This window comes from Pezoporus wallicus, unplaced genomic scaffold, assembly GCF_028554395.1.
Source record: "Pezoporus wallicus isolate ANWC-B61680 ecotype Strahan unplaced genomic scaffold, APGP_CSIRO_Pwel_v1 contig_2770, whole genome shotgun sequence".
Lineage (NCBI taxonomy): Eukaryota > Metazoa > Chordata > Aves > Psittaciformes > Psittacidae > Pezoporus > Pezoporus wallicus.
Window position 1 is genome coordinate 42,456 of NW_026641724.1, and position 26,065 is coordinate 68,520.

A 26,065-nucleotide genomic window follows, 5' to 3' on the forward strand; every position below is an offset into this window, starting at 1 on the left:
GTGATTCTGGATTAGCAGTGCTTCCGTTTATTGATGAGTGCATTACATGTATTACAGCACCACCAGACACAGAGCCAAGGTCAAGATACAGCTCTTCAGCTTTGTATTTATTAGTGGCTAAAGGTAGCTAGTTGCTTGACATGATTTAAAACCAGCCAGCAACAAAGTACCACATAGCCACTCAACTCACGCTCTCCTTTCTGCCCATCTTACGCTGGGCAGGATCTGGAAGAGAATCAAAAGAATTTTAAATCCATTGGCTGAGATAAGAACAGTTTAATAACTAAAGCACAATATAATACTAACACTAAGTGACATAACAAGGAAAGACATACAAAACTAAAGGGCAAAAGAAATAAAAACAACAGTGATGCATGATACAATTGCTCACCACCAGCTGATGCCCAGTACGTGTCTGCACAGCAATATGCCCTTCCGAGTAACTACCCGCAGTGGATACGCTGGGCGTGATGTCCTGTGGTATGGCGTATGCCTTTGGTTAGCTGGGTCAGGTGTCCTGTCACTGCACCCTCTCAGCTTGTGCCTCTCCTCACTAGCAGAGCACGAAAGACTGATCAGGGTAAGCGCTACCGAGTAACAACTAAAACATCCACATGTTAACCAGCATTATTCTCAGACTAAACTGGAAACAGAGCACTTGTACCAGCTACTAGGAAAAAATTAACTCTACCCCAGGTGATACCAGGATACTGCTCCTCTTTGGTATTAGAATCCTTACTTGGGTGGCTTATGCCAGAGATGGAGACAAAAGAAAACAGGAAGCCCTGATAACACTGAAATGAATACAGAAGCTGACTGCACAAGCTGAAGGGAAAAGCTTCTGCTATGCATCTCTTTAGTAGGGCTACCAAGGCTACTGCTTGGGATACTTTTCAAAAAATACGAACAAAATCAAAACCAAACCTTGGACAAAACATTGTAGTAAAAGCACAAGGGGCTAAGTTTCATTTGTGTTAGCTTTTGCTATCCAGAGTCTTCCACTGTCAACAAAACTTGTGCTGCGGTTCTGAAAAATGCGGTTATATGTATTTTCATTTACCTCTTACACTGCCGTGTTAGCAAAAAGCTATGCAAACCACGCACACAAACACTTGTACATGTGCGGAAGTGAGGGTGCCAAAAAAATGAGTAACTCAGTTATCATTCAATTACTCGTCACTTTCATATCAGTGCTCCTGCTGGTAAGAGAAATTCCTTAAATGTGCTGGGTTTTTATCAGTTCTATAACATATAGGTTCCAGAGGATTGCAGCCTCCAGCCAGGTTTCCACGGACAGGGAAGAGATTTGCTGCTCTTAAGTAAATTAAAAAGAAATGAAAGATCATTCCTAGAATCATCCTAGGGAACTGGCACTGCTGCTCCTGAATTACTCAATCCAAACCTGACACTATAAATCCTCCATTAGAAAACGTGTTAAACGCAACTATTTTGAAGTGTGCAAAGGACAGAAAGTGGTGTACTGAGCTCCAGAAACCACGCAGCCCTGACTTGTGAGAACTCAGGAAAGAACCAGAGGCAGCACCTCTTCCATCATCAGGCACAAGCCAAGCAGACGGCCACAAGGCTGAAGACGCCCTCACACCACAATACGGGCTCTGACGCGGCCGCCTCCTTCAACACAGGACAGCGGGCGACGGCCGAGGCCTCGGGCCCGCCTCAGCCTCGCCGCGCCCCTCCGAGGAGGCGGCACCACCTCGCTTCGCTGGACACTGCCCTCCTTACTCCCATTCCCTTTCCCTGAGGGTGCCCGGCGCCCTCCCTAGGTGTTGCCGGGGCGGGCAGACAGAGTCTCAGTGCGGGGCCCCACCAGCCGCGAACGCACGACCTCCTCTCCCGACCCGCAAATGGCCGCCCCAACGTGCCGGTCTTCCCCTCCTCCGCTCCCAGGGGAGACGACCCCCGCCCCTCACCCCACCAAACCGCGGCACCCCACGGCGGCCCGGGTGGTTCCGAGCTCCCGGCGTAGCGCGGAGGTGCCAGCCCAGTCTCAGCGCGAGGCAAGACCGGAGCGAGGGCACTGGTGGGCGGGGGGGGACCGACAGCGCCACCGCCTCTACGGGGGAGGCGGACCGCGACACACGGGGGCCCCGGCTGGAGCCCCGCGCTCGCTCACGCCCCCTCCTCACGGCGTTGGAGTGCGAGCGGCCGGCCGGCGGCTGGCAACGGGGAGCGGCGGCCGGCTCTGGGGGCACGTCGCCGCAGCCTGCTAGTGCGCGGGCGTGTAAGCGCGGACGCCGGCCTTCCGCACACCGCGCTGCCCGAGGTGCCGGCGCCGGCTCGTGGGGACTCGCCGGTGTGTGAGCCGCCGCGCGGAAGAAGCCGTTCCACGTCTGACAGAGACGCCCCCCCCCCTTTACCGCCCGCCCTCACCTCGAGCTGGCGCTGCCTCCCCGCGCTGCCGGCTCTGCCGCTTCGCCCGCCGCTACCCCTCACGTCCGCCCGCCACCGCGCCCCGCCGCCGTTCCCCTGGTGCCGGGCCCCGCGGTGGGCTAGGCAGCCAGCCCTCGCCCCCGCCACCCAGCCGCGGCTGCCGCAGGGAAGGGACTGCAGCGACTGCCAGCAGGGAGCAGAGGAGAGGAGCGGAGCTGCCGGAGGCTCGTGCAGCGCGCTGCGGCTGGCTCTCCGGGCATGGACTGGGCTTCGCCCTCAGCCTGCCCGCGGAGAGGAGGGCGGTGACCGGCCGCCCAGCCACCCGGGGAGGAGAAGCACCCTCTCCTTCGCCGCGACCCAGCTCACGCCCGGTTAAATGTCACGGCTTTCTGGCTGCTCCCCGCCGTCGCCCCGCGCGTCGCTCACCTCGGGAGGGGACTGTGAAGGTGGTGGCAGAGGCAGCCCCGGCTGTGGCGCGCCCCGCCGCCGCTCGCCGTGAGGGAGCGCTCCGGCAGCCGCCAGGTAAGCGATGGGGGAACCCCCCGGAGCTGTCGGGAGTGGCGGTAGCGGGGAGCCCACCCGTCAGGGCAGAGTAACTTTTGGGGGTTGGGGGAAGAGGAGACCGCAGCATGGGGGCTGCGCCCCTTCGCCCCGCCGTGCGCCCCCTGGGGAGGGAGCTGACGGGGGCTAGAGCCGGCTGGACGGGGCGCAGCAGAGGAGCCCGGCGCCGCCCTCCCTCTCGGGCCGGCCGTGTCCTGGCCCCCCGAGGCCTCTGGGGTGAGGAGTGTACGACCCTGTTCGCCTGGCGGCAGGGTGGGCGGGCTGGAGTGCCCCAGTCAGCAGGTTGGGGGGGAGTCGTGCCCAGCATCAAGCCCCCTCTGCACTTCCACCTGGGTAGCAGCTTCCCCAACCTGGCTGGGAGACGTGTGATGGGGGGCCGGAGTGCTCCTGCGGCTGCCAGCTACTTGGCACAAGCAGAGTAATCCTTTGTCGCCTGCGCGGAGATGCTTCCACACCTGTGCCCGCTACCGACGTGGATGTGCTGGCTGGAGTACATGCATCAGTAAAGTGGGGCTTTTGGGGGGCGGAAGGGAAGGGGGAGGGGGGGCGGTAAAGAGACTGTTCTGCCTTCTGCAAAGCAGATTCTGAATAACTCCGGTTTAAAGGAGCAGCTCGAGGTACATGCAGGTGCTCCTGTACAGACCTGGAAGAAAAACAAAGGCGAAGAACAGCACCTGCTGTTATATCGTTTCTCTAGTCTCGAGTCGAAATTGCAAGGTTTTACAAGTCCTGTCCCATAGTTGCTGGAGTAAACATCAAAATGTTCTTAAGCATTTTTCCATTATGGCATTCCTTGCCAAGCAGAGAACTGCAGTGCTTTCTCATTATATGCTGCTATTTCAAAATGCTGTTCTTTCAGAAGACCTCCTCATTTAAAAAGGAAAACGTCTGAATGTTTCAAAAATAAATCATATTTGAACTTGTATTGCTTGCCAAGTGCTGGGCGGGAGGGTGGGGGGAGAGAGAGAATAGGGGAGGAGCGCAAGGTTTTTTTTGTGGCTTTGTCATGAAAATGAGCTGTGCAGCCTTTATTTCAGTCAAAAGTACAGCATTAAGGAAATGGATGTGAAAATTAGTTTGTGTAACATTAAGGGAGGTAAACCATGACCTGTAAACCATGCACCCCGTAGTTCTGAAGCCTTACCCCACGTTCTACAGTGACACATCTGGGAATGAGGGGTCTGCAATGGAAAGTGTGTCTAAGAGGATTTCACCTGAAACAGCTGTATATACCCTAAACGAATTATATAGGCTTTTATTCATCATTCACGAACAACGTATGTGTCCACACGCAACAAAAAAAAAAACCAAAAAACTGCTAGGAGGTGGATGAAAAAGATACGCTTTCCTGAGCTTCTACCTTCCAGTGGAAACCACTGAATTGAAAGAGATGGTCAGCCTCCCTGCCACATGCAGTCAAAGGACCAGTAGTTCCATTAAGGGCTACACCCTTTCCGGGAAGTGCTTCCCTGTAAAGGTGAAGCTGCAGAGTGGTCTACTTTGCTCCCTAATGGACCACACACAAGGGTGTGCTAACGTCGCTTTGTATGTGTAAATATCCCAGTCAGAATATGATTTGGGATTTTTCCTTCATATCAGCACTTAAAATGATTGACTTCTCAGCTGCTGTGCCACCTTCATACTTTTCTTACTTGAAACGTAGTGATTTTGACAGTAGCTAATCTCTGTGCATCAGAACAATGATATTATTCCTTTAGGTAAACAGAACCCTGAAACCTGGTTTTAGTGCTCTGAATTCCCCCTTGGGAAAACAGGAATAACACTTGCATAGATTGAAGGAAATACGGGCTACGTATGAACAGCATGGTTTAGTAGTATAGCAGATACTGGGGATTTTCTGCTACTGTTACAGAACCCATGCATTCTGTGAAAGGGCTCTAGGTGGAAATGTTACCCTGTGTAGTAGCAGCAAGAGGTGAGGGAATACAAAGTATTATAGAAGCTTGTTAGTTTAGACAGCTGTCCGCAAGTACTGTGATTAGTACTATGTTGGCATGCCACTGTGAGCTAATACTGTGGATTTGGGTATCCTGCAGTTAAGAAAAAGGACTAAAGTAATTTGCTGTTTGTAGTTCTGATGCTGTACCATTTTCCTCCAACACAGAACAGTAAGGAGGTCTGTAGAGTGCAATATTACTGACTCTGTGCTGAGTTTAAAAAATGTGTGTGCTAGTGCGTTTTTGTACCGTGTATTGAGATCCATTCAAATCACAGAAACATAGGGTGGGTGTGGTTCTGATTGATGAGGATTCTAGGAGGATTCCTGGGATGGTTTTTAGAATTCATGCAGGTATGATTGTTGCCTGGTGTTTTTTATTGTTGTTGTTTTTCCTGTTGTTTTTGTTTGTTTACTTGTTTGTGTTTCTTTTGACTGTTTCTAAACCTCAGGGAATAAATTGGAGGAAAAAAGGCGAAGGGGTTTTGAAGGCTTGGCGTATGGTTGTCTGTTGGTACATTGTTTCATCCTTTGTGAGAAGGTAGATTTCCTTCTAGCTGTTGCTGATAATTAAAAATCCAGATGAGGGACAAGGGGGGGGACACAAGTGGATCAGTTTCAGTAAATTTTTACAGTACTGGTATGTGTGTTGCTGCATCCTCCTTTTGCCAATGAGTTTGTTTGGCAACTAGTTCTATAACACACTATGTTAACTAGATTCTAAGTCTTTGCACTTTCTCTTCACATTTTGTACAGATATTCAGGACATTTAAGAAAATTCTTTTTCTAATTAGTCACTGATTGGCATCCCTGTGTCATTGTAAGGCTGATTTGGCTAAACTGTGTCTAATTATGAATCTTTACAAATTATTGCTCATTTCTCATTAGTACAATGACTAGTTTAACTGTTTATTTTCTAAGATCTTCTCAGCTCATCTGTTTTCAGCCAGGAACTTTTTTTCCCTAATTTGAAAGCATAAAAGCAAGCTTTTTCTTCTTTTCTGGAGAGAGTGGCTTCTCTGTTATTTTAGAAAAAAAAACTCATTAAAATAAATGAGGTAACTCCTTAAAGAATTAAATTGAAGTATTTGAAATTTATAGGCATTTCTCCTCAAGACATGCAGCATACCAATCGATGCTTTCTGTGCTGAGATATCAATATTATTCCTATGAGATATGCTGACTAGAGCAAGCAACTGAGTTGCTTGCCATCTCATAAGCCTTTTTATTCCTGGGGACAATTCCATTTCTTAATGATGAAAATCTATACAGGGAGGAAACCTAGAAGATAAACTGGCATCTGTGTTGTATAATGACATTTTGGTGACCCATTTTCTGTTGATAAAATGCAAATCTAGTGGTTTTTTTTCCCCTCTTCCTTTCAGCAACTACCATGTGAAGCAGTAGTTCATGAGATTTTTTATAATCATACTGATCAGAGTTTTTATTTGATTAAAGTCTAATCTCTCATTCCTTTTGAAACTTGAAGTAGTTATCTGTATCAGCAGATTGTAGGCAAGTCTTGTTATATATTGATATGCTGTTTGTGTTTTCAGGTTGGTGATTATTATAGAAGTTACAGTTTGTCAGTGTGGGTACTTAGTGAACATCTTTTCCATTAGATGGAATTAGTGAACAGTTTAACCCACCTTCCAGAAAAACTCCTAATTACATGCAAACAGAAATAAGGTTGCATAGAAGTCAGTATTTCATTTAAAGCGAAAATATTTTAAACTGCTGCTTATTATTGAGTAGCACTTTAGCTAATCTTTTTCATAGTCCTTTCTTAAATGACAAGAAAGTCCCTTCTGTTTGGGGTTGCAAGAAAAAGCCCAATCATAGCATACTTAGCAGTTTTTAAATTACATCGTCAAAGTAGGGTGAGTAAAATAAAATATCTCAGAAAACTGTGTCTGAAGGAAATGGGCATGTGAGTTTTCATCTGATAGCCCAATTGCATTTCCTAAAAAAAAAAAAAAAAAATAGAAATTTTTTTTTAGTTGCACAGATCAAGCAATTAGATGTTGGTCTCAAAATTAAAGTTGCAGTGCAAGGAAGAAAAGGTAGAATCATAGCAAGATTTTGTCATCATCAGTAATAAAACTATAATGTATTTGAATGGAATGAACAGAATTAAATTCAGCAGAAAGATTTGTCTGTATAAAATCTGACTTTATTGTGGAGTTTGTTTGATTAACTGCAAAACATCTGTCCTTTAGTCAGAGTGAAGAAGAATAATTATTATACAGTCCTATTGATTTTATTTAGCTGAGATCTACACATTAATTAATTAATATTTTATTACTTTTAATAAATATATATTCTATTTTTACATTTTTAAATTAAAATTTTATGTCTTGAAGCCATTCTTCAGATGAAGACAGTTTCTTTTGAATGATGAAAAAACCAGGTATATCCTGTAAAACTGTTAGGAAGATTGCTTAATTCTTACATGCAATGGTAATATACATTTTCTATTTGAAATTAAACTTTAAAAGATTGCATTTATCCTGATATTTGCATTTAATGATTAAAAGCAACTAGTCGCTGTCAGCTAGAACACTCTTTCCCCGAAATATTTTTAAGAATACCTATCTTCAGTGTTGAAAACTTGAAAGAGCCATAGGGGTGGCATTCACTGGGGCAGAACAAAGGCTATCCTGTAGTTCTACAAACACAGAACCCCATCTCTAAGGAATAGTGGGATTTTACTGGAGTCCTTTCTCTGATAGTTCTGTCATTACTGGGAGTGTGAAATGGGAATCGCACCCCTAGGGCAGCCGAATAGGCTGGCCTTGGAACTCGACAGCTAGTTAGACTGTTCTGCTCTGTCCTCTTTCCAAATTCTGATTAGTCTTTCCTCCTATTACTTGCTTCACTTTATTTTGATTCTGAGGAAACAGCATATTTTTTCTTCACCAAATGGTATTTATCTTTTGGTTGCTGTGCTTCATAAACTACATTTCAAATTGTTATTTGGTGAAGTCCTCCTGGAACAGCAGTAGATACTGGCCATGAAGAGCTTTGGAAGAGAGAATGTTTTGTTTAAAAGCTCACTTCACTTTTTCAGTATTTTGTTTCCTTTAAAGGAAAAAGGTTTATGTTCCTCTGTGGCAATACATCAAGTAGACTCTCATTCATGGTGCATGTGGGCCTCAGCACTGAAATTTTCCCACGGCTGGCATATTCCCAGCAGTATTATTAGCACCATACTGTTACTGCAACACAGCATATTCCTCTTAGCAGTAGTAGGCTGCTGAGGATGCAAGATACTGATCAAACAGTCCAGAGTCCTGAAGTATTTTCCTGGAATGTACAGCTGAAAGTACCTGCCCATAAAATACAAATTCTTTTGGTTAGGGAAGAAATTACAGTGTTTCATCTTATTGTGGATACTGTTTGCATGGTGTTCTATGTCGAACTTGGTGAGCTCATTCTGAGTCCTGTTGCAACCTCTGCAGTCAGTTTGGATTTAGACACAAAGCATGGGTTGTCTTAGTGGCAAAAAAAAAGTAGTTCTTGAGCTGCATCAATTAGTCAAACTCGGTCCATGGGACTACCGTAGTTTGTTACAGTAGTGGTTAGTAAATCCCATTAGGTTTTGAGTGGTAGTAGGGGGCTGTGTGTTTAAAACACTTTTTTTTCAGGAGTGGTGCTTAGTCTGTGTGGATGTTTGGTGTTACGGCTCTCTGAAGGGAAATACCAGCGAAGGTCAGTTAGTTCCAGTGACTCTAGTTTCAGTTTATTAGAACAGTAGTTCATTCCGTTGGTAGAACCAGGGAAATGAAAGTGTCTGCGAAACCATAATTATGTCAGGAACTAATTTACAGTGTGATTTTTTTTTGTACTGAACTCATATGGTACAGCTATGAAAATAAATTGTGTGTGTACAGTTCAAATCTTTGAAAGAGATAAGAACATTTAGACATAAATCCCAATATTTTGGAAAAAAATGCTCTCAGGATTATCAAAGCCTTTAGTTAATTCCCAACCAAAGGTAGGTTGAATGAATAGCAGTATCTTACAAGTGTGTAAGCATTTAAATGTGTAACATTTTTTCTGTCATTCCTTATGATGTAGTAAATTCTTGGTGCCACTGTGCAGGTTGTTGTCAGAAGGATTTGTAGTCAGGCTGGCAGGTAGCAGTTGAGAGTTCTGGATGTCCAGGTGCACTGACTAGTTTACAAATGTTGCAGCTAACATCAGGAGAGTGACAAGGAGAGAAACAAGCGAATTGGGAAGAAAATATTCTGCTTCTTTCTAGGCCCTGGAGGTAAAAAATAAAAGGAGGGATTTTAAGATGATGGGATTTTACCTCTTAGACGTCTTCAGAGCCTTAGCTGGGACACGCTAGAGCTGATAGCCCCAGTAAAGAGCATCTAGGCTTTGTGGCTACTTATGACAAAATCCCGTGTTTCTGAAGAAAAAAAGGAATAGGGAAGGCTGAAGCAGGGATGATGGTGGTGTGCGCTTGTCAGTGTGTTTGAGAATGAGAGAGCCATCCAGGCTGAGCTCCCAGCATCAACATGGCTGCCTGTTCTGAAAAGTAACCAACTGCACTTAGGCTAAAAACTGTGCTGCAGCTTTCTAGGCATAGGAATAATTTTCCTGAAAGGAGAGAGTGTGTTGCTATTCCCATCAAGGGTGTTAGAAACTGTCAAGAGTTTCAGAAAACTGAACACCCTTCTTCAAGGGCCACATTTGACTGCAAGACTTTTCCTCTGAAAGCCTGCAGTGCTACATGCAGCTATCCAGACTAGGGCAATTATATAGAAGAAAAGATGACATTTATAATTTTGTTGAATAGTAAAGATTACATTTTTAGTAGTAACAGGATTAAATTTTTTTTTTTTAATCCATCCAGAATTAAATGTTAATATGTGGGGAAGAACCAGCAAGAAATGAGTTGTGTTTAGATCAGTACATGAGATAGTCAGGAAGAATAAGCAGAATTCTACCTTAGTGTATGACTTTGTAGTCCTTTCTGTTGCCATTATTTTTTTATTTTTTTTTTTTTAACAGTATGGAATACTGAGTGTGACCAACCAAATGTGATGAGAAAATACTTTTGCGAGCTTTTGATTGTTTTCTCATGTGAACTGTCACACCTTACAATGCAAAAGAAGCACTTGGGCTATAGGCAGCCATGTGAAGATAGATGTTAATTTATTGCAGTTTGGGTAGTGGAAGCCTTCAAAGAGTGAGTGGAAAAGTTAAATTTGACGTAAATGTTTCTGTGTTCCTGGTATAAACAGGCCCTAGTGTGAAAAAGAATTCATTCCAATTGGGGATTGATTGAGTTTGTTAGATCAGGTTATAAAGTAGGTAAGTAGATTCAGGAAAGCTTAAAAAACATTAAATTCTTGTTTCTGTTGACTCCATAGGGGATGAAGTAGTTACCTTGTAGTTACTACAATGGTAGTGAAGAGAGGTATCAAGATAAAAAGCAGTGGAACAATTGCAGAAATTAAACTACAGTAAATTGTAAGGGTGCAATGGCTTGCTTCCAAGATTTCTGGAGAAAATACATATCTGAGGATCTGAGTGACTTCTGAATCTGTAATTTATTTTTAAATCTTATATCTGACCTGAAGGATAGGCAACTATTGGGAAGAAAAATTGTGTCAGGAATTCATATGTTGAACCTCAAACAAATAATTATGAAAAACAAAGTCAGCGTCCTAAAACATGTAGATGAACATGTTAGGAGGATATAAGACTGCTGCTGACATTAAGGAGACAAATACTCAGATCTGCTGATGGAAACAGTTCTGTCCAGCCTCCTTCTCCCTGTCAGCATGGCTTAAAATGTGTTACAGTCTTACTGTCAAACACTTCTCTTATTGGTAGCTTATTCCTTCATAACTGTTCATGTTTTATGAACAGCTTAATTGAAGAGACAAATGTGTGTTCCTAAAAAAAACAAAAAAAAGCCCAAATCAAAACTAAATAATTTGACATTGTAGTTGTTTATAGCAAACACTTCTCTAAGGTTTTTTGCTTTTTTTTTGCTTGTTTGGTTTTTTCATACCATATTCTGCAAATGTTTTTTTTTCATACCATATTCTGCAAATGGAAGTTGGGTGGAGTCTTTAGGTCTTTTGTATTCTTTTAGGGATGGAGTTTTCAGGTCAGGAATCATTTGGGATTTTGGAAAAGCTAGTTCTTGTGACAGAATAGATAAAACTTCTACTTCAACATTGAAGTAATTATGTACTGGACAGTGTTATTCTTTGGGTACTGCAAAATAAGTCACCACATATCTCTTGTCAAACAATTACAATGGAAAGACAAGATAAAATGGTTTGTCCATGAAAAGAAAAAAAAAAAAAAGAATTGATTAAGTGATACAGAACTTTACTTGGCTCTGTTTCAGTAATTATTTTGTACCTTCCCTATGTGAACTGTTTTTCTACAGTTCAAAACAGGCAAAGGTTAAAGAGAAAAAAATCCTTGTGATGAGTAGGTAATTAAAATCCTACATATACATTGAGATTAACATGCTAAAGCTTTGAAATGGAAAAGGTAGAGATATGATGAGGATATTTAATAATACATATGCTAGTTTCTGTGATTTTATTTTTTCCCATTAGACAAACAGAAAGTCATAACATGGGAAAATAAATTTGAATTACAGAATATTTTAAAGTTAATTATACAGTAACCAGAGAGTATTGAAGTACGAATTTCTGGAGAGTTTCCCTCTTCCAAACCTATAAAAGTATTATATCCAGGCAAAACCTTTTTTTAACTGCAATAGAAAAGCAAAAAAGAAAAACAAAAAACCAAACAAGGGCATGCTCTGAATATTATTAAAAAAATCTTTTGCATTACATCATGTTACACAATTGCATGACTGTGTTTGGGGAGAGGGATGTGGGGTTTAGCTGTTACTCTGGGGCTTTAGCTGTTCTGCTGAAGTAATCTACCTTTTTCTAAAGGAAGGATGCCAGACAGTAAGGACCATCAGTTTAATTGTCGCTCTTTTGGTTACTGCATCACTAGCCTGCTTGACTTACATGGCTCTTTGACAAGCACAGGCTAGTCTTCATATTCTTGCTTGTGTGGGTAGATAGTAGCCTCCAACTACTTACATTAGCAACTAGCTCAGTTTAGGGTAACAGTACTGAATGTTTGGTTCATCTAAAGATAATGCCTTTTTTCCACTGTTGCCTCTTACAAAGTAATGAAGCTATTGCTGTTTGCAGTTGAGAGATGCTCTTTAGCTGGAAAATTAAGTTTTACTGGAAGTAAGGAGGTGTTCCCTGTTGGGGAATTAATCTTCATCGTTGTAGGTGTTCTGTAACAGAATGAGAAACCTGTATCATGTCTATGGCTGCTGGATTTTACAAGTAAATGTGTAACCAAGATCATGGTCTTGCATGCTAGCTAGGTATTAACAATATATGGAAAGACGCTAAATAAGTGCCTGTAATGTATCAAGAGCTTACATTCCTGCTTTATCTGTCTTAACTGTATGGTGTTTCTCTTGGTATTAGTGATATGTCTTAGGTTTTCTGGACATGAAAAAACACTTTGGCAAACCAGTAGAGAGAAGGACGTGCAGATAAGCAGTATATTTTTTAAATTTTCTACTTTTGATTGGAAGAGATTTCATTTTTGCTATCTTCAAATAGTCACCCTGGGTGTATAGGTAGAAATGGAGAACAGCAAGACACTGAAGTAGAATATACCTAGAAAATCCTAAAGCCTGTTCAAAGATGGTGTCAGACATGCAAAGTCAGTTTGTAGCAGCTGTATCCTGTGTAAGTCTTCTTCAGCAGCTGTAGAAGTACAGCATGTTCTGGTCTAACATTTTATTGAATGCAGTATGATCATGATATGAAATTGATTGTAGATACCTGTGAAAATTAGGTAGTGCTTTTGGGTCTGTGACAAGTTCCTGGTACATTCTGTTACATATAGGCTATGCGACTGACAAAACCTATGTAATTTACTGCTAGTTTAGTCTTTATGAAATAGGTAGAAAACTGCAGAAAGTAATCCTGTAATATATACGTAGTAGAGTGGTCCTTTCTATGGATTTAAATTAGAACAGTACATTTTTAACTTAGCAGAAAGATTTAGAATATTAAGGCTCACTGAAATAGATACGTAACTTCAAGCTCTTTTGAAACCCCTGCTCTATGATTCTGTGTTCATACTTGCAAAAAACAACCTATTACTTATCTCATAATTCAAGCTGATGTTAATTTTAAAAGAGCTGTGCACACACAGTTTTGCATGGTTTTTGTACAATTTTGAAGTCTGAGACCCAAAATGATATTTCTGTGATTTGTAGTGGTTGTATATATACCATAGAAGAAAGTATGCAAAAAAATATATTAACAGGTGCTGATCATGAAATATTTGATAAATTAAAAAGTGAGCAATATTTGTTTCCTGTGTTTGGATAAGAATTTTTATCCAAATTATCTAGTATTTAAGAATATTTACAGTCAGGGTTCCTAACTCATTTAGAGTACAACAGGGCCATTTTATGCAGCTGCCAGGAAAAGAATTTAGATCTGTGTATGACCTACCTACTCTTTTTCTGTAGTTTAATTCCAGTTAATCATCAAGTACATCCTTCAGAGGTAACAACAGAGGTACTGCTTGCTGATACTTCTTTTGTGTAACTCTTAGAGTACTGGAAATATTAAACCCCTTTCTAACACTTTGTAATTAGGGGATAGGTTCTTCCTGTGAATCTGCTACCAATAGCATTTTTACTTCAAAATACAAAAGCTGAGCTCTCTTGAAGTGATAAGTGCATGAACTCTGATACAACTCATTATTCCTCTTACAGCTTACTGCACAAATATTTTGCCTCAGAAACTAAGACAGGAATGAACCTCAGTTATTAATAATATTCACTTTATTTGCAGTACATATTAATGTGAACTTTTATATTTATGTTGGCTAGCACTAGATGGCACTGCTCTATGGTCTTTGTAAGTTGTTATATTTTCTTAAAATATTCATTCTGTTATTCATGACATAGTGAATTGTGACTAGGTTTGTAGAATGATTTCTCTAGGATTTGTGGCAAATGGAAAGAAAATATTTTTTGGAACTAAAATATTCCTTGAGAAAGGTTAAATCCCTAAGGATATTGGTGTTCTGGTTAAGCATTTGGTAAGAGGAGAAAAACACTGTTTTGGCAAGTGTCTGTTCCAGGACTAGTAAATAAAAAATATCAGACAAAAATGCTGCAATAAAAATATTCTTCAATCTCTGCGGTGCTGATATCCAGTTGTAAACCAACATATAATACGTCTTTTACTTCTTGGCAGGAAGGTAATCATGTAATCCTAAATTTGCTAACTGGCAATTCTATTTTTTCTAATCTTAAATTGCTCAGTAGTCAATACAGTCTTTAGCCAACTGCATAATGAACAGGAAGATACAAAATTACTTATCCCTTCTGTCACTGGAGCGCTAGTAAGGTATATGGCTGATGCTGATTATTGAATAAACTTGCATGAATACACTGCTCTAACAGCTCCACTCCCCAATTCAAAAGTGTATTTAGGACATCATCTCTACAACAAAATGGTTTACTAAACAGCAGTCACAAAGTTAAAGAGCCTACGAGGCTTAAAACCATCAGCAGCAATACTTTGTCAAATTAAGGAGGCAGGGAGCTGTTGTTTGCATGAGACATCTTTTCAAAGTTTAAGGTGCCATCACTGAATCTATCACTAGGGTTAAATATGCTGTTTTAACAAAGGTTGGTTGGACTTCTGTAAAGGGTAGTGTCTTAAAAGTCCTTATCCAGTGCTCTGTTTTACTCCTGGATTTTGTTGTGTAGTTAACTGTGGCGCAGTGGGGCTCCAAGTCTGTCTTGTTTCCTTGTTTATTTGGAGAACACTGTTAACAGTGCACTTGTCTAATGGCTCTGTATGGATGAAACACCTTTTGATCGCCAGTAAAGCTGTCTCAGGAGTGTCTTCAGTTCTTCTGGATTGAAGTATCTATGGTGTTTTTTAACCAGAAGTAGACTGAAATTTCTTTAACATATAATTCACTGTGGGATTCTCTGAGGAGTAAGTACCAATGCTGTTAGTAATGGCAGTCAGTAGGCATTAGCTTTTGTCAAGTTTTGAATGATTAAAGAGTTAGACATTCATTTCTGACTTTGACATTTCCAAAGGATTCTGTCTTTTGGAATTATAATGGTGGCTGGAGCTATGCATGTGATTTGGGAGTTTATTCCAAAAAAAGGATTTACCACTCTAGCTTTTTGATGAAAACTAAAGTTACACTCCCATATTTTCGTACTGTGTAGTATCAGGATTGAGAAGTCTTAAAGCCTTTTTTCCAGTGCTTATTATAATACAGAATGTAGTGGCTATTCTTTCAGTTCTCTGAAGTTTTTTGTTAGCACTTTGTTTTTCTTTGTTATTAGTAAAATGCAGTCATGAAAAGGCAACAGTATTTAGTACAATACTTTCAGAAAATACTTTTGGAAGACAATACTGTAAACTCCTTAAAAGAAAATATTAGAGTTATTGCACAGATTGCTTCTCAAACATGCTTTTTTAATTCATGAAAATTAAGTAAAATGGTTGTTCATAAATTACTTTCAACAATGAAGATTGTGAATTTCATTGTGCATTTAATTAATCTGGTTAATCTTGTGAAATTATACTTTTAAATAATGTACAAATTTGGTTTTGGTGATAGCATACTGATGGTTTAGTTGTTGTTAAGTAGTACTTACCCTGACCAAGGACTTTTCAATGTCTCATGCTCTGCCAGTGAGGAGGCGCATGAGAAGCCGGGAGGAAGCAGAAACAGGACACCTGACCTGAGCTAACCAAAGGGATATTCCATACCACAGCACATCATGCCTGGTATATAAACTGAGGGGAGTCACCTGGAAGGCCCAGATCGCTGCTTGGGTCAGGCTGGGCATTGGTAGGTGGGTGGTGAGCAATTGTATGGTGCATCACTTGTCTTTCTTCAGTTTTATTCCTCTCTCTTGTTTTGTTATTTCTCCTTTCATTAGTATTATTAATACTGCTACTATTATTACATGTTATGTTATTTCAATTGTTAAACTTTTCTTATCTCAACCTGTGGGTTTTACCTTTTCCAATTCTCTTCCGTATCCCACCAGGGGCGAGTCAGGGTGAGGGTGGGAAATTGAGTGAGTGGCTGCAACTTCTTCAGCAGCTGTAGAAGTACAACTCATTCAATTGCTGCCTGGGGTTAAACAACAAGAAGTAGAGTGCAAGATGAAGCAGTAGTGATGCTGGCTTCAAATTGGAAGGAGCTAGGTTGGAGAATTACTTGCCCTGGATATTGAGACTATTGTTGATGTTTTCATGCATCATTCAAGTGTTTGATACAGGCTGGAATGTTACTGACTTATATCACCTGTTGGTTTTGATAACAGTGTGCTTGTGTCTGATTCCAGCTGTCATTTGATCGGTTTTGTTTAAAAAATTGTATTTGTTGACTCTGCTTATGTTTTAATGAGGAAACTGTTTTTTCACTAGATCCTGAGTTAGCAGCCCTGTTATGAGTACATCTCACCAGTGGCTGGAACCTGAACCTCATTCTGTATTCATTTTGGGATGTAATCCACTGAACTGGAGAATATCTAAAGAGAGACTGAGTGAACTGTGACCGAATTATACGAGAAACTGTCGTATAGACTGCCCTGTAACAACAAAAACGTCTTAAAATGAGTCATTTTCTTTTAGTGCTCGGAAAGTGATTTTAGTAACATAGGAAAATGTTGTTATGCCTGAGGCTGTTCTGTCTCTACTTAAGTCAAACTAAGACTCCTTCCCTGACTTCCCTTACTGCTTTGCTTTCAGTTATAACTGTAAAAGAATGGGCATACATTTTATACTCTTCGGTGGCAGCAGAATGAGGCTGCTGTATTATCTGCCTTCAGTTCCTTGTAGGAAACTTCTTAAAGATCAGGACCAATCTTTTAATAAAAAAATGAAAAGTAAAACCCTATCCTTAAAAACACTGGGGAATTTTTGGCAAATGGCCTGTTGGTTTGTTGGTTGAAGAACTGGCAATGTGGTTACTTTGAAAACACTCGGTGTTTTATTTGCCAGGTCTTAGAAGACTGTGGGAGTTTCAGGTATTTCCTAATTTCTATTTCAAGATGACTGAAAAGTAGCCACTTTATTTCATAATGAGTATTTGAATTTAAAAACGAAAAATAGAAAGTGGGTAAGTACACTTCTGAGCATATGCATATGTATGAAACTTTGCAAAGTAGCATTACAGTCACAACAGTAATCTGGGGCTGTTCTTTGTATAAGGATACATAATATTTACAAACAAAATATTGATTTCCTTCATGAATACAATATATGTATAGAACAGCTCCTTTATAGGTACTTAAACTAAACATGTTTTAGAGTTTTGTATGTACAGGGGTTATGGCTAAATATCTTTACAAATGCACTTTGCAAATTTTCAAGGTTACCATGTGCTGTTACTACTTTATAGAATGTAACATTCCCAAGCTGTAGAAAACCCTGCAGCTTTCTTAAATAAGCTTTTATATGGTGATCTATATAAAATGGCATATAGTTTGGTACAACACTACAAGAACACTTGGGGATGTCTTAGCAAAACATCTGATGAGCTTTCTAGTGCTCTGTACTTTGTACATTGCACGGTAACATAGAATTTCAAACACGATGAATTTGTGCTTATTATATCACATAAATTAATCAGTCTAATGAAGCTGTATTTTACATAAGTCTCAGGGGCTTAACTGAATTGTTTCAAAAGAGTGGGCTAAATTTAACCGAATAAGCATATTGTTTTTTCTGTTTTACTACATTTTTTTGCTGTAGTAATGTGTGAACTCATCTCTATAAATGCTTTCCTGGGGCTGAATCTCTGGCATTCAGTAGAAGTCTTGAGTCTTGTCAGTTAACCTGAAAGGAGGAGTTATTTACATTCTCTGTACCCATTTCGGAAAAGGTCTATCCTAGAGAATACATGTCTGGCTTTTTTTTTGTGAAACAGTAAGAGGGAACTGCACAATTCCTTACCAGACCGTAACAGGCTGGTCTCAAGGACCTGCTAAAGCAGGTATAATTCAGACCCAAGATGTCTTTTCAGAGATACTTTAGGAAAAGGAGACTGTTTTCCAAAGGAACTGACAGATTTCCCAAGATCATCGTCCATCCTCTGTGGGTCTTTTTTTCTGAATTAATGTGTTCAAACCAACCATGGAATAGTTGTTGTGTAAACTCAACAGTTACGACAAATGAAAAACATAAGGAGGGCTCTAGAGTAGGGTGTTTTTGAAATTAAAGTAAGATCACTTAAGATTAAAAGTGAATAATCTCTCCCTTCTTTAAGCAGTAACAAGAAGTTAGAGTTTTTAACATGCACATCTCTGTGTATTCATGCAGAACATTCTCTCACTTTTACTAAGAAATTCAACATTTCTTGGAGAAGCATGATTTTATTTAAGGAATATGAAGACGAAATTTTTGGACTTACTGCTGTCATAACAAGTTCTTTACAGCTTCTGTTACTGAGAAAGAAAAAGGGATGTTCCTTATAGTGGGAATAAAAAGTTTTAATGAACAACAGCTATAAAAAAGGTTATATTTTTGTTACTTGCTTTTTAGCAAGTGACCTCACAAGGTCATTGAACTGAAACACAATTTTTCAGGTTTTCTAAATAGGCACAGTAAAAATAATTCCACAAACCACTCCTAGCTAAAAGGGACACATTGCTTAATGATTGCTGGAGGTAGACCAGTATGTCAGATTAGTAGGTACATACTCAGAGCTGTAAGTAAACAGTGATGGTTTTTCCAAGCAATTGTTGAATTCATCTGTGGTGAGTTTTTTTTCTTATTGTTTAAAGGAAAAAAAATATTGGAAGGACTTCGTAACTTACGCTGCCGTGTGTTTATTTGACTTTAGTCAAACAGGCTTAATTACTGTGTTGAAATGCTGCTGTAATTCAGTAGAACTGGAGCAGACACTCAGGTGGTACAGACTGTTGTATTAAAAGGGTCCTATTGCTTTGATCTAGTGAGGGAGTTGGTTCATATTGGGAAAGACATGAAGCATTTAACTTTAGAAAATATGAAATAATTGAAAAATGGAGTTGCACACACTTTTCAGCTCTTCCCTGAACTAAATCACTGGTGAACTTTTTATTTTGTGTTTTGTTTCCATTTAAGCCCCATTCTGTGGTGTTTTTTTTTTTGTTTGTTTGTTTGTTTGTTTGTTTCTTCAGGATGCTCCTTTTTATTCTAGTGTGATCTAAATTTTGTAATGATTGCGAACTTTTCTGGACTGTGTTTTGATCTCTCTATACTATCGTTTTTGAGTGTAGCTCTTCATACAAGAAGCAATGCTAATAAAGAACAGAATTAAAAAAAAGACTGATCTTAGTAAGTGTAGTAAAAGTGTGTTCAGCATCTTGTTTCACGGGAGTTTTTTTCAAGGTGGTGTTTGAAATATGTCCTGTTTTTATTTTTGAATGCAGTTACTGAGCAGGAGGATTAAATCTTCCTGTTACCACAAAATGATTTTGAAACACATATCTTCTTTCTGCAGACCTCTGCAAGAGGGACTAGTTTGAAAACTGTCATGTCAACAGAATTATATTCTTTCTTCAGTACAGTTTTTGATTCAGTATGAAGCATGCCATCTGATGAAAGTGATTAATTCATTGTCATTTCTTCCCAAGGGAGCAAAATGTGTTACTGCAGCAGCTACCAAGAAGGAGAAAAATGACTGCTACTGCTGAACCCAGGACAAGGTTAAAAAAAAAAAATAAAAAAAAATTAAAAAAAGAAGGATAGGACTGTGTCCTCATTTGATGGGAAATGGCTGATCTTTGTTTAGATCTTCTGCTGTCAGTGGTGCTGTTAAGGTGAAAGATTGGCTTACAAATGTAAAATTTTGTATGGTATGGTGAACATTTAACCAATTTTCATTTGCTCTATCAGGGTGGTGTAAGAACTATTAGACAAAACCAAATAGAATATATGAAATCTATATTTTACAGATAACAGTAGATTTGAAATCACTTTCTGGTTTGCCATCTAAGGAGTCTTTGGAATAATCATGTGGAAATGCATTGGCTTGACACATTATGTGCCATTGCGTTTTATTTTTTGTTTGTACAAAATCTCTCAGAAAAATGTTATTTGCCTCAAATGCGGTTTGGGCTGAGTCCAGAGGTTAGTCTTGACTTTGTGTCCAAAATAGCTGCAACATTTTGCTTGACTATTGTTCAAATGAAACACTGTCTTTTCACTTTAAAAAGGTACTTAGAACTTATACTTGTGTCATTTGCCTTTTAAAATAGATGTTAGAAGACCCTCAGGAAACAAATACAAATTTGCTCAGAGATTTTAAAAAAGGTTTGCAGTTAGGGTTAGTCATGAAGTCATTCAAGGGTTAGGCAGTGCCAGAATTTGAATGGTCCATATGATCAGAGTTTCTATTGGAAATGACAGGAAAAAAAAAAAAAAGGGAAGGGGAGGCAATTTCAGAATGAAATTCAGGTGAAGGGATGAGTCTTTATCTCTTACTTTGCCATTAAGGCGGCATCTCTGTAATGCTGGTGCATTACTTAAGTGTCTTAAGAGAAGCTGAGTAATGGTGTTATCATTAGATTCTGGGTACTGAGGAGGTGGTGTGGCTGCCAGATAAGTGCTGTGGAAATCAATAATAGATGTGGTCAAATGTGTGAAAAGCCAAGTAGACATGGACATATTTAGACAAATTAGGCTCTTCAGGTTGCCAGTTAAAGATTATCAGTGACAATGTGTGTGTGTATTGTTTTGTTCCTAAGATCTTACTCTGCATGACAGGTATTAATTGCATGAGGCTTATGTCACATGGATGTATGATTAAAACTAACTTTTTTTTGTCTGTTTTTGGTTTTGTTTTTGTTTTTTCCCATACGTGGTATAGCCTGAGCAGTGTTCCAAGTAGAAAAGTTTACTCCCAACAGTGTTTGTCTCCCAGTTGCCTTCTTTGCCCCAATTCATGTGTAGCCTATTCTCCCGTTAGATTTGTTATTCCCATTGCTTCCAGTTTCTGCTGCCTTATTAGGTAAGGTGCCAGCCACGAAGATTGTCACTGAATGTAGAGGTTTCAAAGTCAAAAATCAGGAGTCTGAGTTATGTGGGAGGCATATAAATACCTGGTTTAGATCTTAAAGACTTCCATAAAATATCCTAAGAAGAGACTTATCCCATCATCAGAGCAGAGATTGATACCAGGACTTTCAGTGTTGGAAGCTGAAGCTAAAAATAACATGTTACTTTGACACAGTCTTACTGTAATAGAATCATAGAGTCAACCCGGCTGGAAAGGACCTTTAAGATCATCAAGTCCAACTGTTAACACTGCCAAGTCCACCACTAAACCATGTCCCTAAATGCTATGTCTACATATCTTTTAAATAAGTGGAGGGAAGGTGACTCCACCACTTCCATGGACAGCCTGTTCCAGTGTTTGACAGCCCTTTCGGTGAAGAAAATTTTCCAACTATACAGTCTAAACCTCTTCTGGTACAATTTGAGACCATTTTCTCTTAGATTCTTGACCAGTACTTTGCCTCTTACTGAAAAATGGGGTCAAAAATGTTTTCATTATTTTAAGATGAAGCCTTTTAAGTGCTGTTCTTTGTCTAACTTTGATTCTTGAAACATCTGACCTGTCGCTCAACACAGTACTTGCCTCTGTGTTTATATTCCTTCATTTGTGTAATCTGCAGCTGCAGAAATAAGATTTCTTTTTCCAGAGACTGGAAAGGAAACTAATACTAAGATTTTAACTTGTCTTTTAGAAGAGGTTTCTCCTGAGTGATTTAGTACCAGTCACTCAACATTTCAAGGACTTTACGTAGCTGTCAAATATGAAACAGACTGTAGATGTTCAAATACATAAAAGCATTCATTATTTCCTTAGGGATACCATGCTACTTCCTGCAACTAAAAGAGAAGTTTATTCTTCAAATAGGAAAAATTAGAACAGAAAGTTGAAAACAGTTAAATGCGCTCTAATCACATTCACCTTGGGTGAATTGGTCCAGTGTGAAGTTAACATTCTCATTCACATCCCCTATAAGTAGTCATCAGGGCATAGTTTTCTGATCAACACAAGCTGACTGGGTTGATCAAAATAAAAAAAAGTAAATGATTTTGTTTAAAATGGTTTGGTTTGCAGGTAGGCCAAGTGTTTGGTCTTGTTATCTGTATGTCTGTGTGAGCATTGCTGAATGCGGAAAGGAGGTGCCATCTCATTCGGGTAGCATTGCAAAGTTGAATTGACTTAAACCAAACTGGGATGAATGCTCTTGGAGCCAAGGGAACATTTTCTGGTTTTACTCCCCAGAATTCAAGCCTTCTAGGCAGTAAGCAGCCTTGACCATATTTCTATGCTGCAGCACCCAGTGTATACAGCAAATGGTCAGCGTGAAAACATGTCTGAACTGACTCTGTTTTACATAAACTGCCTGTGGTAGTGACACTTCCCTACCTAGATATGATGATACCAACTCATTCTGCTACAGCAGGATATGCCAGGTGTGGTACATATCTCTGCCTTAAATATATTCACTCCTATGACTTGTAAGAGCACTTTCTGAGAAGCATTGTCTTAATGAGTCGGTATACTTGGGATTTAATGATGAGCAGGTCAAATCAGTTACTCTTATATGGATATATTTAGTAGATTTTAAAAAGTGAGTGTACAGCAGATTTTTTTTTGCTTTTACTTTTCCAGGCGTTCTCGCTTCAGCTGAGTTAAAAAAAAAGCAAAAAAACCCAAACAACAAGCCACAAACTCACAAAAACCCTCTAGCAACTTTAAAATAGTTAAAGATTATCTGCATTTAGAGCTCCAATAACTGCTATCAAAACTGCTAAATCTAAGTTACTGTCACTAGTTTAGGTTATTTTAAATTCTTTTTTATAGTCTGTGATGGAGCACTCAGATTTGGAAAGCCTTACAGGTTTAGTGGACAATGTCAAGGGTGAAGAGGTGGAAAAGAAGACAGACTGGGGACTAGGAAAAGTCTGAAGAAAACAGGCTGACAGGTCTAGCCATACATATTGCTTAAGACCTGTGGCAGATAAGGCAACGATATTATCAAGGTAGTAACAAGATTTAGTTGCACAATTAAAGATGAACAAATTATACATCATGGTAACACTGTACGCTCAAGACTGCTGATGGGGAGCAAATGAGAATGGTGTGATTATTCCACTTTGGCAAGGTTAAGAGTGGCTGAAGGAGAATTGATGGTGAGTGCATATTGTCTGGAGAGAGAGTAGAGAATCTGAGATTCTGGGAGAAGGATAAACTGTAAATACACTGGTAGCTGTCTGCAAGAGGATGGTATTTACAAGGACTGCAGACAGTTTTGCAGGTATTATGTAATTTTTTTTAAATGTCTGAAAGCTGTCAAAGCTTTTATCCTCTTAAGTTTTCATGAATTCTGAAATTAAGTTGCTTTTTCATAGTCCCATACAGGTAAGCATTTAGGATTTAAGCTTACATTTCAACTGGATTAATTAATTGGAAACCGCAAATATATGGTGAATAAACACAACATGAATGCTGTATCCATGTGACTTTAAAAAAAAAAAAAAACAAACCAAAAAACCAACAAAAAGAAAAACCAAAAAGCTGAGGGGCCTCACTTAGAAAATAAATAAAGTAGAAAATAATTTTTAAGTATCAAAGAGCAGATGTGTGAGACTTTGTATTTAGAACAAATCACCATCTTTACCAGTGCTTCATTGTTGTCTATATGCACAGAAACAAAGGAAATAATAAATAGAGGAGATATATTGTGCTGTGTCGTCCCCTGACATAAACTGACATGACTTTGTTTCAGAGTAACTATGAACAGTATTACTGGAATATAGATACTCATTCACTTTTGCAATTGAAGTCACTTAGGTAATCTTGCAATTCCTATTGGGAATATGAAACTGAAGGCCAGATTCTGAAATGTGATCCATAGTAAGGTGGATGTAGTAGAACAGGAAGACTTTGGGTTTTGTTATTAAGACTTCTATAAAGATGCTTTATGTCTCCTTTCCTTCAGAAAAGGATATAAAAACAAACTCAAAGCTTTAAATCCTAGTTTCTGAGGTTCAGAAATTGAGATCCGTTGCTGCCTTTTGCTAGACATTTATTTCTTTGTACTGAGTGAAAGAGTGTGCTCCAGGAGATATAATGTCCACTGGTTTGCTTTTGGATTCAGCTGTACCATCCAATAATGCTGTAACTATGTTCTGATTTACGACTTTAAAATTAGAGGCTTTGTTTCCTTCCAGATAAACCCAAGTTTCCTCAGCTTGTTGTTTTTCAGGGGAAAACTAAAAAAGAACCAATAGCAGTTGATCTAAAATAGTGTGAGTTGCATTTGCTTTCTGTTTCATCTTCATGTTTTCATGTGTCCCATTATAAGATAAAATAATGCAAAGAGAATTTGAAAGGAGAAGTAATTTGGAAGCAGAATAATTTTGACATTGTCAGAACATATTTTCCATTTCATCTCCAAAGTGAACCTCCCAACTAAAAACAACTGGATTCTATGAAGAGTTACTTTCTAACGAGTGTATTTTGTGATGAAATATACCTCTAGCACAGCACTTCTCTTTAGCTTGTTTTGTTTTTTTTCTTCAAGTCTGTCATATTTGGTGTCAGGGCTGTGTAAAAATGTCCATAGCATAGGCCAATTGAAAGCAAGACCAATAGAATGTTGGAGGTGTTTGTGGAGCAATGAGCTAATAGGAAAATGGGGAGAAAGAAAAAATTCCATGAGATAACACTGTGCAACAAAAATATGTTGTACATTATTACCACTGCATAAATGAGACTTCAGTGATCAGTTAATCTGAGAGCTCAGTGTTCATGTGCTTTAATTTGTACTGGTAGATTTTGGCCTGCCTTAGGAAAGTGCAGTGGAAATTATATCACTCAGGAAAGATTTTTAATGACATAACATTGTGTTCTTTTGGTTAGATGACAAAATTACTAGTTTGAAACAATTTGTTTAGCTGGTTGTGAATTGTTTATGTGAGCAGATTCGGGCTTTGGCTAGTAAAAGTAAGAGTAGCTTCTATGAATTCTTTGGTGAGTTGAAGATTCCGACAGCTTGAAAAATTGTTTTGTTTCTATCACTATCAATTCCTCTTCTGTCCTTTTTCTCCTGTATCAAGGAGAACTGAGAGCCTAGAAACTGGTTGCTGCTGCTGCTATTTGGTTTAATGTATGCTGTTTGCCTCATTTGAGTGACAGGCTATACTAATGGTGCTGATTGGCCTTAGCAATGGCATGCACAGAGTTTATTAAGAACCTGGGCAACTGCTCAGGAGAAACTCACTGTGAAGATTGTTGTCCTGTCCTTTTTGATAGACATGAGACAGAACTTAGCAAGAAGAAACAGTTGTTTTTTTAATGACACTGAATGTATGCAGTCATGTGGCTCCTTTAATTCCTGTTTGAAGACAAGCAATGAGGTCAGGCACATTATCACTGTGAAGTCTTATGGGTATGTATGTTCTTTGGTCACTGAATCTCATGTGGATGTCTGAGCCACTTAAAAGTACATAATATGTATGTACATACATAATATGTATGTACATGCATAATATATATGTCATATATGCTGCATGACTGATTTTGCACACAGACTGATTTTGAGGGATAGATCTAGAAGTGGAAATGTGCAGATCCTACTCATGAAAAGATAACTTGCTGTTCTTCGTGTTTCTGCAGGTAAGCACAGTGCATGCACATGGGAAAATACACAACTTGGGCAGTAGATAAAAGACATCTTAAAATGGACATTCCTTTTTCTGTCATACTAAATTCACACTTGTGAGCATCTTACTGGTTGTGGGTGGAGTGTCTCCTTTCAACTATTGTAATAAGTCCTGAAATGAGTTCATAAGGCCAAGAAGTATTTATTCCTGTTGGTGTGGGCACACATTTGGCAAGAAATAAGGACTTATTACATCAATTAACCAATAAAGTGAAAAAGCAGGGCAAATTAAGGTACAAAGTCTGAAAGCATTTGTTTCACCTTTCCATTCTGCAAGAATTTCTTAGAAGTCTGATGCAGAATTTCATTGAGTGGGGTAAATATGAAGCTGTTATTAAAGAATGTTT

The 26,065-nt window shown here is 39.4% G+C and overlaps 1 long non-coding RNA gene across 1 annotated transcript in view; it reads left to right on the top strand.

Moving 5' to 3' along the window:
- Positions 1-2,428: 2,428 nt before the first annotated feature.
- LOC130607696 (uncharacterized) overlaps positions 2,429-26,065 on the top strand; it is a 182,053-nt gene continuing 158,416 nt past the window's right edge. The window contains exon 1 of the long non-coding RNA XR_008974307.1: positions 2,429-2,913. This is a non-coding gene — a long non-coding RNA (uncharacterized LOC130607696). The remainder of the gene's footprint in view (positions 2,914-26,065) is intronic.